The sequence below is a fragment of the Nomascus leucogenys genome, chromosome 4 (assembly GCF_006542625.1).
Source record: "Nomascus leucogenys isolate Asia chromosome 4, Asia_NLE_v1, whole genome shotgun sequence".
Taxonomy (NCBI): Eukaryota; Metazoa; Chordata; class Mammalia; order Primates; family Hylobatidae; genus Nomascus; species Nomascus leucogenys.
This window is the reverse complement of record NC_044384.1, coordinates 107,184,783-107,197,477: the sequence shown is the minus strand read 5'-3', so window position 1 is coordinate 107,197,477 and position 12,695 is coordinate 107,184,783. Positions and strand designations below refer to the sequence as shown.

Genomic DNA, 12,695 nt, shown 5'->3' with positions numbered 1-12,695 from the left:
AGGGGTGCAGAATGAGTTTTGACATGCGTGCATTACGGAGATGTATGGAAATTCTAGTTACTTTTAAATTTGGAGGGAAGAAGTCTGGTACCAGATGCTGGCCTTAGATAACAGGGAAGTCTAGTTACTTCTAAATTCCTCAGGTAAGGAGTTTCTGCCTAAAGATGGTCTGCTTCATGGCCACCAGGTGATCTTTGCTCTCAATTCTATTTGCTTGATTTCATCTGTGGCAGTTTCTCGGGGGGGATTCAAAGTTATAGGAACAAAATAAAACAGTAAAACTTTCATGCTGACTGGAGAATGCTTAACGTTTAAAAATAGGTGTTGAAGGGGCCAAAGCCAAACAACGCAAGCCGGAAAAGAAATGTTTAAAAGTTAGCTATACTTATACAAGGAAAACCAAAAGAGATACTTAAATGAGACTTTTAAAATTCGGGGCTCTCCACTGAGACTCGTCCCCTGGCGCCAGCTCCGGGAGTTCCGCAGAGCCTCACCCCCTGCCAGGGCGCCCGGGGCGAAGGACCGCACGGCGCATGCGCGCGTCCTCCAGCAGCCCCCTTCCCCTTCTTCCCCAAGATCCAGCGCGTGCTCGGTTGCCCTTCTCCGTTCTCTGCAGGCCCTTGGGTCAGGACCCACCACCTGCCGGCCCATCATTTTCCGAGTGCCTCCGGCCTAGTCTGAGTGCTCGCTCGCGCCTCCTAAAGCTTTCAGCCGAGCGCCCCGAGACCCCTCAAGGCGGCCGGTAAGAAGGCGGAGGGACGGGGGCCTCAAAGCGCGCGGGGAAGGTGCAGCAGTCACCAGGGTGCTGACGTCAGCTAGAGGCAGGGCACCGCGGAAGGTTGAATCCACGCCCTGGCTGTGCGCAGGCGCCGTAGGGGGAAGGCCTGGCACGCTCTAGCCAACCAGTGCGTTACCTGCAGCCCGTCCCCCCGCCCGGGCTTGCCTCGAGCGCTCTGCCGCCACCGGAGCGGGGAGGGTGTTGGGGGCAGGTGGACCCGGGAGGGCCCAGCTGAGAATTCAGGGTTGGGGGCTCAGAGAGCTCTGCGGCTAGGAGCCCGTCAGAGCCTGTCGCCCAGTGGGGCGAGGGCAGGTGGGAGCGCCTGGCCGTGCGTCGCGCGCTGGTTGGCCGGCTGACGCCCCAGTGCGCATGCGCGGCCGAACAGCCCTGCGGGCGGAGCGATTGTCCTCCCTCCTGGTGTACTGGGTGGGAGGTGGAACTGGTCGGACAAAGCCCTCGCGTCGGACCCTTGCCAGAACTGTAAGGAGCAAGAGGGGAGGGGCTCCGGTGGTGCATTCATGCTCCTGTCAGGGGGGAAGCGGGGTCGGAGGGGAGTGCTCAGAGCCACCTTAGCGCAACATGCTAACTTTTGAATTGAGGCAGTGCCAGGGGCCGAAGTATCCGCATCGCATCTACATTTTAATTCGCTTTGAAATGAGAACGCAAAGATGATTTAGGTTTTATTGTTTCCGACTTATATTTTACCGAGGTCTTTGATTTACGGGAAATTGTTACGTACTAAATCTCATATAGCAAGAGATTTAGAAAAGGAAGCTACAGAATCTAGGCTAATTTATCTAATGGCACTTCCTGCTTTTGCTCTTTTTCTTTGCCGTTTTCCCCTACTCTAAGTACATATTCAGCTGAAAAGCCATGAAAATTACTGCTTTTATCCCTCCTTGATATAGCAAACTGCTTTCAGAAACCTTACAAGATAGTCATTAAGGGAAGTCACAGTTCAAATGAGAGTGGCATGATACTAATTTTGTTAAAATAAATTACTTTCAAATAAAAGTTGTGCCAAATGGTCAAAGCTCAATCCTGGGAGCTCTATTTGGCACACACTGTTATTCTTTCGGTGTTAGTTGAAAGTAAGCAAAACAAAACCATTTTTCGTGTACTGTTACATAATTTGGATTTTTCACCGATTTACGTATCTTTCCACCAAATTTGGTTTGAAACTGCACAGATTTAACGCCTCAGAAAAGATTTTAGGTAAAATTAGAAATTTTCATTTTATGAAACAGAAGCTAATATCACTATTAAGTAGATTAAAGTAGTCATTTACAATGGTGTGTAAATAAATTGTATCCTTCCCGGTCCTCTGCCCCCTTCCAGGAAAGGCACCATTTCCTTAGAGAAGACCTTCCTGAGCGCTCCCTGCCCCATTCTAAGTGTAGCATCTGGGAGTTTCTCATACTCTGTGCATGTTTGTATTATTGCATTTACTGCGTTGTTTTATAGTTATCTGCTTGTGTCTGTTTTTACACTCCCCCCTCCCTCTAAAAGTCTTTCTCATGTTAGAATTGTCTTAATATTTTTCTAGTCCCAATGCTTTATGCAGGACCTGGCCCGTAAGTGGTGATGAATGGGTGAGTTAAAGACTCAGTATGCCTCCCAGGTCTGATAAGACAGTGCAACCTCTTTATAGTTATTTTATAGCATTTTCCAAGTGGAGGTATAGCGGGCTAAGTGCAGTATGGACAGGAACCACCTATGTAAGAATTTGTCTGAAGACGAGAAGCCTGCAGTTGATGTGGATGTGCCAGACTTTTGGAGCTAGTGTCTTGAGTGAGAGCACCCGACTCTACTCTGAAGCAATGTGTCTTCAGTCAGCTGATAGTAATTTGATTTTCTGTGTAGCTAGTCCTGAAAGAGAAAGAACATTAGATCTGAATCTTCTAGTTGTCTTAGCAGTTATAATCTCAAAGTAAATTTACAGATTGACATTCTAGTTATCAGGCCTTCTAGTTTAGCTTTCCCAAGGCCCGCGTATTTCTGTCTTGAAGTGATAAAATTGGGTTCTAGTCTTACAAGGTTGAAGACTAACCCAAGATCTGGGCATTATGAAGAGGCAAGCAGCCATGCCTGCCAACCTGCTGGACATTGTCTCTACTTAGAATTTTGTTTTTTTAATCGGAAAAGTACATAAACCATACAGGAAACAAAGAACTAATCCCAAGCAAAAACTTGAAATCCTCCTTTGATTTTTAGCATAAATTGGGTAGCTAAAGATCCAAGTTTGTATTAAATAATTATTTTAAAGAATTAAAGCTTAAACATTAACAGATGCCCCAGAATCCTCTTTGGTGATAGAATCAGGATTCCCTAATACAGTGGTTCTCAAACCTGAGTGTGCATCAGAATCCCTGAGAGTGTGTTAAAACAGATTCCTGGATCCCACCCAGTTTCTGATTCTGCAGGACTAGGATGGGACCTGATAATTTGCATTTCTCACGGATGCCGTTGCTGCTTTGAAAACCACTGCCGTAAGAGTTATTTCTTTCTCTCCTTCCTACCCTGTCCCTTTCCTCTTTTCCAAAACTGGATCCTCATCTGTCACTTAGTCGTCAGAGCCCATTCTTACAGAAGAGCTTATAGGAAATACTCAAAAGACTCAGAGGACTCGGTTGTTCATTCTTAAACAGAACCAGAAAATATATTTTTAATTTTTTCCAATGATTTGTATAGGAAGTGATCATCTTAGATAGAGCAATAATTTTTTTGAATGGATAGCAGAATTATTAACTGAATATATTTTTATGTATATAGGCATTTTCCTCTAGAAATATGAATTGGCTACCATTGTGGGAGAGAGAATTGTTGGAAAAAGGAAAAGTCACATTCCCTCTCATTTCTCCCCTATTGCTCTCTCATTGTTTCTCCATGCCCCAGAACACTGTCTTTAAAAAGTCAGTATTAATTCATAAAAAGACAATTCCCACAGCACAAGATAACTTTATTATACTCACTTTAGGTTTTTATTTTGAAGAGAGAAATGCTACTTCCATCAAAACTTGTGTTTTTATTGGTTAGCAAGTGCTACCTTTGTCTTCAAATGGTAAAAATATAAACAACTAGCTATTTTTTAATACTGATGAATTAAAAGTATTTTTCTAGAGAAAAATTTGTGAAATTAGATTATTCATTTGTACTTTTTGAACTGTATGTAGCCTTGGTAAAATTGCCTACTACCTTGTGTTTTTTAAGACCTTCAAACATTGACTCCTTATTGTGATAATTCTGATTTTTTCAACAAAGTTTTTCAGAATTTGTTTTCAAATAAAATGTTGTATTGAACTGTATGTTTGAGCAATATGTTATCCAACACTAGGTGGAAAAAAGAATTATGCCATTTTTTAATACACTGACATAATAATAGTTGCAACTTTAATGAATTTTGTATTTACTAAATGTGGCTGAATCTCTTATGCATATTATTTTACTTAAGCTTCACAAAAGTTCTATGAAAAAGATAGCCCCTACTTTCATTAAGTGATGTACCCCTGAAAACACGTATACAAAGTCAGATGTGGGATTCCACATCCAGAGCGCTTAAACATCATTTTTAGGTTCTAAATTAGATTTCACCTTTTAGAAAAGTCTTATTGAATATTTCTAGCATTTTGTCTGTGTCTTTCCACCATTTTATCTTAAATGTGCTGTCCAGGTAACTTCAGTTCAGTGAGCATCAGATACAGACCAAATATCAATATAGATAACATTTTCTCATTTGTATTTCATTTCATATTCTTTATTACTAGTATTAGAATTGTAATTTTTCTTTTTTATAAAATAAAGACAAAATTCAATAAAATATTCACTAATTTCATTGACTAAATTGTACTCCTGTCTAGCAGATTAGCGTTGTGTTAGCTCAAAGTATTCTCTCGGTTAATGAAAACTTAAGATTCAGAATTAAAAGGCAGTTTGGAGTGGGGACAGAATGTTTATATATATCCACATGTTTCTGCTGTAATGCCATACTTGCATTCCTGGAAATCCTGACATGCTGCCAAACAATAAGCAAAAGTAACAGTTTGTGGAGAAAAAACACACACCACTCAAAATTGAACAAAATTTTATAAGAGCCCTAACAGAAACCCTAACCCTAATAAACATACTAGTACAATTAAATCTAGACCAGTTTCATCAAGATTAACATTCTAATCTAGGAGTAGCTTTATTTATCAATCAAATTTTAAAAAAAAAACTTGGAAATCTCTAGCTTTTTCGTTTATCCTAGCACACTGCCAGATGGTCTGATGAAGTGGAAAATGTAGCCAGACATGAACCCACTAAACATCTGCTTCTTAAACCAAAAGAAAGAACTACCAGGAGATTTTTTTTTCCTTAAGGTCTTTACATACCACTAAAGCCTTTTTTTTTTAATTGTAGAAAGCCTACCTCTGATCACTTCAAATCAGTAATATGTTGGGGGTAAAATGCGTATATGTCTTTCCCCTATTGACCAATTGCACATAAGCTGATTCACATTAAATAAACGTTTTGAGGCTGGACACAGTGGCTCAGGCTTGTAATCTCAGCACTTTGGGAGGCCGAGGAAGGAGGATCAGCTGAGGTCAGGAGTTCGAGACCAGCCTGGCCAACATGGAGAAGCCCCATCTCTACTAAAACTACAAAAATTAGCTGGGCGTGGTGGCAGGCGACTGTAATCCTAGCTGCTCGGGAAGCTGAGGCACGATAATCGCTTCAACCTGGGAGGCAGAGGTCACAGTGAGCCGAGATCATGCCACTGCACTACAGCGTGGGCGACAGAGCGAGACTCTGTCTCAAAAAAAAAAAAAAATGTTTTGGTGTTACAACAGACTTTTCTTAACCATCTGTGTTATTTAAGAGATGAGGAAACAGACTCCAGAAGGTAGCGTAACTTGCCCTTGCTCACACAGTCACTGAAGATGTCAAGATTTGAATACAGATCTCAGGCTCCCTAGCCTCTATTTCCTAACCATTGTGCAAACTACCTACTTTGACAGTCACATTCACTTAAAGTGATTAGATCAGCACAGTCCAATAAAAATAGAATGTAAGCCTCGGATATAATTTAAAATTCTCTAAAAACTAGATGTTTTACTTTTTAAAAGTAAATTAATTTTAATTATAATTTCAACACATAACCAATATGAAAAATTATTACTGAGATACTTTCCATTCTTTGTACTTAATCTTTTAAATCCAGTGGGTACGTTAAGCTTAACACATCTCTATTTAGACTAACCACATTTCAAGTGCTCAATAGCTACATGTGGCTAGTGGCTGCCTACTGTTTTAGACAGCAGAGGCCTAGATTGTAATTCTATTACTCTACTGAAATGTAAACTTTTTTAGGAAATAGCTTGCTCACAAAATAAGCAGATAGGAAACACCTAATTCTCGACCTGTCATTTTTTTTTAATGCTCTCTAAATCTGGAAACCGTGATTTAGTGTTTAGATTTGTATTTGATAACATTTTATTTTTGTTGGGAAAATCTATTGTCACATTTCCAAGTGCTAATGTCCTTTATTAGTCATTTCTCAGTAGTAGTTTAGTTATACTCTATGATTACAAAGGGACTAGTGGATGAATGTATTTTTCTGGATAACTAAAGACCCTGTACTTTACACAAATTTTATTTTGCTTTGATTATTTTTGATGGAAATGCTTTTTTTTTTTTTTTGAGAGTCTCACTCCATCGCCCCGGCTGGAGTGCAGTGGTGCAATCTCAGCTCACTGCAAACTCCACCTCCCAGGCTCAAGCAATTCTCAGGCCTCAGCCTCCCAAGTAGCTGGAATTACAGGCGTGTGTCACCACACTCAGCTAATTTTTGTATTTTTAGCGGAGATGGGGTTTTGCCATGTTGGGCAGGCTGGTCTTGAACTCCTGCCCATTTTCACCTCCCAAAGTGCTATGATTACAGGGATGAGCCACCATACTGAGCCTCAGGAATGCTTCTAAAATGTGCTACATAATTCCATCTTACACACAACATACTTTATCCTCCATGATTAAAAGTCATTAAGGATACTATCTTAGTCTGTTCGGCTGCTGTGTCAAACTATGATAAACCAGATAGCTTAAAAACAACAGAAATTAATTTCTCACGGTTCTGGAGTCTGGGATATCCAGTCTGTAGATTTGTTTTCTTGCTGTAACTTCACATGGTAGGGGCAAGACAGCCCTCTGGGGCTTTTTTCTTTTTCCTTTTTTGTAATTTTCCTTTTTTCTGATAGTTTTGATCAGAGGACAGGACTTTTTATAAGGGCACTAATGACCTTATTACTGTCACACGCATCCATGTGAAGAGACCACCAAACAGGCTTGGTGTGAGCAACAAAGCTTTTTAATCACCTGGGTGCAGGCAGGCTGAGTCCGAAAAGAGAGTCAGCAAAGGGAGTTAGGGGTGGGGTAGTTTTATAGTAGTTTTATAGGATTTGGGTAGGTAGTGGGGAAAATTACAGTCAAATGGGGTTGTTCTCTTGCGGGCAGGGGCAGGGGTCACAAGGTGCTCAGTGGGGGAGCTTCTGAGCCAGGAGAAGGAATTCCACAAGGTATTGTCATCAGAGCCATTTTCACTTCTTTTGTGATTCTTCAGTTACTTCAGGCCACCTGGATGTATACATGCAGGCTTGGGCTCAGAGGCCTGACATTCCTGTCTTCTTGCATTAATAAGAAAAATAAAATAGTGGTAAAGTGTTGGGGCGGTGAAAATTTTGGGGGGTGGTATGGAAAGATAATGGGCGATGTTTCTCAGGGCTGCTTGGAGCAGGATTGGGGCGGTGTGGGAACCTAGAGTGGGAGAGATTAAGCTGAAGGAAGATTTTGTGTTAAGAGGTGATATTGTGGGGTTGTTAGAGAGAGCATTTGTTGTATAGAATGATTGGTGATGGCCTGGATACGGTTTTGTATGAATTGAGAAACTAAACCGAAGACACAAGGTCCAAATAAGAGAAGGAGAAAAATAGGTATTAAAGGACTAAGAATTGGGAGGACCCAGGACATCCAATTAGAGAGTGCCCAAGGGGGTTCAGCATAATTACTTGCTTGGTTGGTGAGTTTTTGGGCTCTATCCTTGAGTTTTTTTATGTTGTCATACATCAGGCCAGATTGATTTAGGTAAAAACAATACTCTTCATTTAATAGAGTCCCCTTTTTTTAGCAGTAACTAAGTACGAGTCCTCCGTGATTTTGGAGGAAAGAGAAATGCAAAGCCAGCAATTGTTTGTTAAAGAAGAATTAGAAACGGCTAGGAGAGAGTGAGTGAGATTGATAGTGTGGTGGAGATAGCTGGGGAGAGGTAGAGGGTGGCATAAGAACGGGAACAAGAATAAGAGTGAGTATAAAAGTAAAGAATAGGACTTCATCAGGGTGAAAGTATTGGAGTGTACCCTGTCAGCAAAGATCATCTATCCACTTTAAGAGACTTAAGGATGTGGTTTGAGGTAAAACCAGAAGATATCAGTTATGATGGTTTGAAGGAAAAGTGTAAACTGGCAGTGTAAACAAGGGCGGGGCATTTATGAGTAGTTGAGAATGGTGAATAGGAGTATGACTAGACAGAAGATAGTAGGGATGACAAGTTTTTGGGGTACAGTCCAAGTTGGGCTGGTGTCTGGAATGAGACTGGGGCCTAATAAAAAGGAACATCCATATGGGAGATCAAATGGGCTGTACCCTGTAGCGTCCCAAGGACAGGCCCGAATTCTGAGAAGGGCAAGTAGTAAAAGTATTGTCCGGTCCTTTTTAAGTTGGAGGCTGAGCTTGGTGAGGTGTGTTTTTAAAAGACCATTAGTCCGTTTTACCTTTTCTGAAGATTGAGGACGGTAAAGGGTATGAAGATTCCACTAAATACCAAGAGCCTGAGAAACTGCTTGGGTGATTTGACTAGTAAAGGCCGGTCCATTATCGGACTGTATAGGGGTAGGAAGGCCAAACCGAGGAATTGTGTCTGACAGAAGGGAAGAAATGACCGCGGTGGCCTTCTCAGACCCTGTAGGAAAGGCCTGTACCCATCCAGTGAAAGTGTCTACCCAGACCAAGAGGTATTTTAGTTTCCTGACTCAGGGCATGTGAGTAAAGTCAGTTTGCCAGTCCCGGGCAGGGGCAAATCCCCGAGCTTGATGTGTAGGGAAGGGAAGGGGCCTGAACAATCCCTGCGGAGTAGTAGAATAGCAGATGGAACACTTGAGAAGTGATTTCCTTGAGGATAGATTTCCACAGTGGAAAGGAAATGAGAGGTTCTAAGAGGCAAGCTAGCGGCTTGTAACCTACGTGGAAGTTATGAGAATTGTAGGGAGTGAGTTGAGCATAGTTTGTGATTTTGAGGGCCTCTATAAGTATTACAGCAGCAGCAGCCGCTGCGTGCAGACATGAGGTCTAGGCTAAAACAGTAAGGTCAAGTTGTTTGGACAGAAAGGCTGCAGGGCGCAGTCCTGGCTCTTGTGTAAGAATTCTGACCGCACAGCCCTGTACTTCGGCTGTGTGTAATGAAAAGGGTTGGGATGAGTCAGGGAGAGCTAGTGTGGGAGCAGCTTTTAGGGCTGTTTTTTAAGGAATGGAAAGGGGAGTGGGGAAAGGATTTAGGATTTATGGTGTCAGCTAGGTTTCCTTTCATGAGTTTATATAATGGTTTAGTCAGGATGGTAAAACTAGGTATCCAAAGGTGGAAGTACCTAACCATGCCTAGGAAGGAAAGGAGTTGTTGTTTTGTAGAAGGAGTTGGGGTTTTGGAGATTAGCCATACACGATCACCAGGGAGAGCACGTGTTTTTTATGAGGAATTATGCCAAGATAGGTAATGAATGAGGAAGAAATTTGGGCTTTGGAGGACATCACAAGATATCCTTTTGATAATAGATGTTGGAGGAGTAGGAGGATATCCTGTTGGGAAGATTTGTAGGAGGGGCTATATAGTAGAAGGTCGTCAAAATAATTAGATGCGAAGTAGATGGACAGAAAGAGAGTAAATTATGAGAAAGGGTTTGACTGAAGTAATGGGGGCTGTCCCTGAAGGCTTGTGGCAGCCCAGGTAAGTTGCTGAGACTGATGGATGTCAGGGTCAGTCCAGGTAAAAGCAAAGAGGGGCTGGGACGAGGAGTGCAGGGAAATAGTGGAAAAAGCATGTTTTGAGATCCAGAACAGAGTAATAGGTGGTGGAGAGAGGTATTGAGGATAGGAGAGTATATGGGTTTGGCACCATGGGGTGGATAGGCAAAACAATTTGGCTGATAAGGCACAGATCCTGAACTAACCTGTAAGACTTGTCCGGTTTTTGGACAGGTAAAATGGAATTGTAAGGAGAGTTTATAGGCTTTAAAAGGCCATGCTGTAACAGGCGAGTGATAACAGGCTTTAATCCTTTTAAAGTATGCTGTGGGATGGGATATTGGCCTTAAGCAGGGTAAGAGTGATTAGTTTTTAATGGGATGGTAAGGGGGTGCATGATTGGTCGCCAAGGGGGGAGTAGAGGTGTCCTATACTTGTGGATTAAGGTGGGGAGACACAAGCGGAGGATGTGAAGGAGGCTTTGAACTGGGGAAAAGGGCAGCAATGAGTTGTGGCTGTAGCGTAGGAATAGTCAGGGAAGCAGATAATTTAGTTAAAATGCCTCAACCTAATAAGGGAACTGGGCAGGTGGGGATAACTAAAAAGGAGTGCATAAATGAATATTGTCCAAGTTGGCACCAGAGTTGGGGAGTTTTAAGAGGTTTAGAAGCCTGGCCGTCAATACCCACAGCAGTTATGGAGGCAAGGGAAACAGGCCCTTGAAAAGAAGGTAATGTGGAGTGGGTAGCCTCTGTATTAAGAAGGGGATGGACTTACCCTCCACTGTAAGAGTTACCCAGAGTGTCTGTGATGGTCCAGGAGGCTTCCAAGGTGATCAGGCAGTGTCAGTCTTCAGCCACCAAGCTGAGAAGATCTGGAAAGGAGTCAGTCAGAGAGCCGTGGGCCAGAGTTCCAGGGGCTCTGGGAGTGGCTCCCAGGCAAGTTGAACAGTCCAATTTCCAGTGGGGTCCCACACAGATGGGACACGGCTTAGGAGGAATCCTGGGCTGCAGGCATTCCTTGGCTCAGTGGCCAGATTTCCAGCACTTGAAGCAAGATCCTGGGGGAGGAGGTCCTGAAGGAATGCCTGACCACTGTGGCTTAGGTGTTTTGAAGTTCTTGTATGCTGGAGATGTGGCTGGGGTTTCTCTCACAGCAGAGGCAAGTAATTGCAACTCTTCTCTATTATTGTACACCTTGAAGGCAAGGTTAATTAAGTCCTGTTGTGGGGTTTGAGGGCCAGAATTTAATTTTTGGAGCTTTTTCTAATGTCGGGAGCGGATTGGGTAATAAAATGCATATTGAGAATAAGATGGCCTTCTGGCCCCTCTGGGTCTAGGGCAGTAAAGCGTCTAAAGGTTGCTGCTAAATGAGCCATGAACTGGGCTGGGTTTTTATATTTGATGAAAAAGCCTAAATGCTAACTGATTTGGGAAAGGTCTGATAGAGAAAAAGGAGCATTAACCTTGACTATGCCTTTAGCTCCAGCCACCTCTTTAAGAGGAAATTGTTGGGCAGGTGGGGGAGGGCTAGTCACGGAACGAAACTGTAAGCTAGACCAGGGGTGAGGAGGGGAGGTGATAGAAGGATTATAGAGTTGGGGAGTGGAGCTAGGGAAGAATTGGGACCTGGCTCGGCCTGGCGACGAGCAGCCAGGGGAGGAGGGGAGAGGTCAGATGGGTCTGTAGAAAAGGAGGATTTAAAGGACTCAGAGCTTGGGGTGGAGACTGAAGGAACAGACAGGAGAGAAAGAAGAAAGATTTGGGATGAGTCACATTGGGAGCAGAGATTAGGAAGGGACCGATGTGTAAAAGAATGCCTGGACATCAGGCATCTCAGACCATTTGCCCATTTTACGACAAGAATTATCTAGATCTTGTAGGATGGATAAATTGAAAGTGCCGTTTTCTGGCTACTTGGAACTATTGTCAAACGGTATTGCAGAAGAAAATAAGGCGTTTAGGTTTTAGATTAGGTGTGAGTTGAAGAGGTTTTAAGTTCTTGAGAACACAAGCTAAGGGAGAAGGAGGGATGGAGGGTGGAAGGTTGCCCATAGTGAAGGAGGCAAGCCTAGAGAAAAGAGAGGGTAGAGACACAGAGACAGGGGGGTACTTACCCCCAGGGGAGGTGGTGCTTGCCCCAAGGTGAAGGATCGAGGCAGGTGTCCCCGTGGTGATCACACACACCTCTGAAATGTAGGTGAATAATCAGGCAGGCGTCCCTGCAGTGATTACACACCAAGGGAAGACTGTCTTCCCAAGTCTGTGTCTGGTGCCGGAGTTTTGGGTTCCCGGATAAAATGCGTTTCCTCTGTCTCTACCGGAAAGGAACTGAAATTAAGGGAAGGGAGAGACTGAAGGGTGGCACCAAAATTGAAAGGAGAAGGAAGTTGAGGGATAGTGAGAGAGGTTGGAAAAGAGAGTAAAAAGAGGCTGCTTACCCGATTTAAAATTGGTGAGATGTTCCTTGGGCTGGTTGGTCTGAGAACCTGAGGTCATAGGTGGATCTTTCTTACAGAGCAAAGAGCAGGAGGACAGGGGATTGATCTCCCAAGGGAGATCCCCCGATCCAAGTCACAGCACCAAATGTCATGTGCGTCCGTGTGAAAAGACCACCAAACAGGCTTTGTGTGAGCAATGAAGCTTTTTAAATCACCTGGGTGCAGGCAGGCCGAGTCCGAAAAGAGAGTCAGCAAAGGGAGTTAGGGGTGGGGCAGTTTTATAGGATTTGGGTAGGTAGTGAAAAATTACAGTCAAAGGGGGTTGTTCTCTTGTGGGCATGGGCACAGGCAAGGGTCACAAGGTGCTCAGTGAGGGAGCTTCTGAGCCAGGAGAAGAAGTTTCACGAGATAATGTCATCAGTTAAGGCAAGA

General features: G+C 43.3%; 1 protein-coding gene across 6 annotated transcripts in view; it reads left to right on the top strand.

Annotated features, from left to right (window-relative positions):
• The first annotated feature begins 542 nt into the window (after positions 1–542).
• TCAIM (T cell activation inhibitor, mitochondrial) overlaps positions 543–12,695 on the top strand; it is a 67,398-nt gene continuing 55,245 nt past the window's right edge. For 3 of the 6 annotated variants that reach the window (XM_012511027.2, XM_030812004.1, XM_003256940.3), the window contains exon 1: positions 876–1,258. The gene's annotated coding sequence lies outside the window, so the exon portion shown is untranslated. Of the gene's footprint in view, positions 743–875; positions 1,259–12,695 lie in introns of those variants that run through there. The other 3 variants (XM_012511032.2, XM_003256942.4, XM_030812006.1) reach the window with 2 other exon arrangements.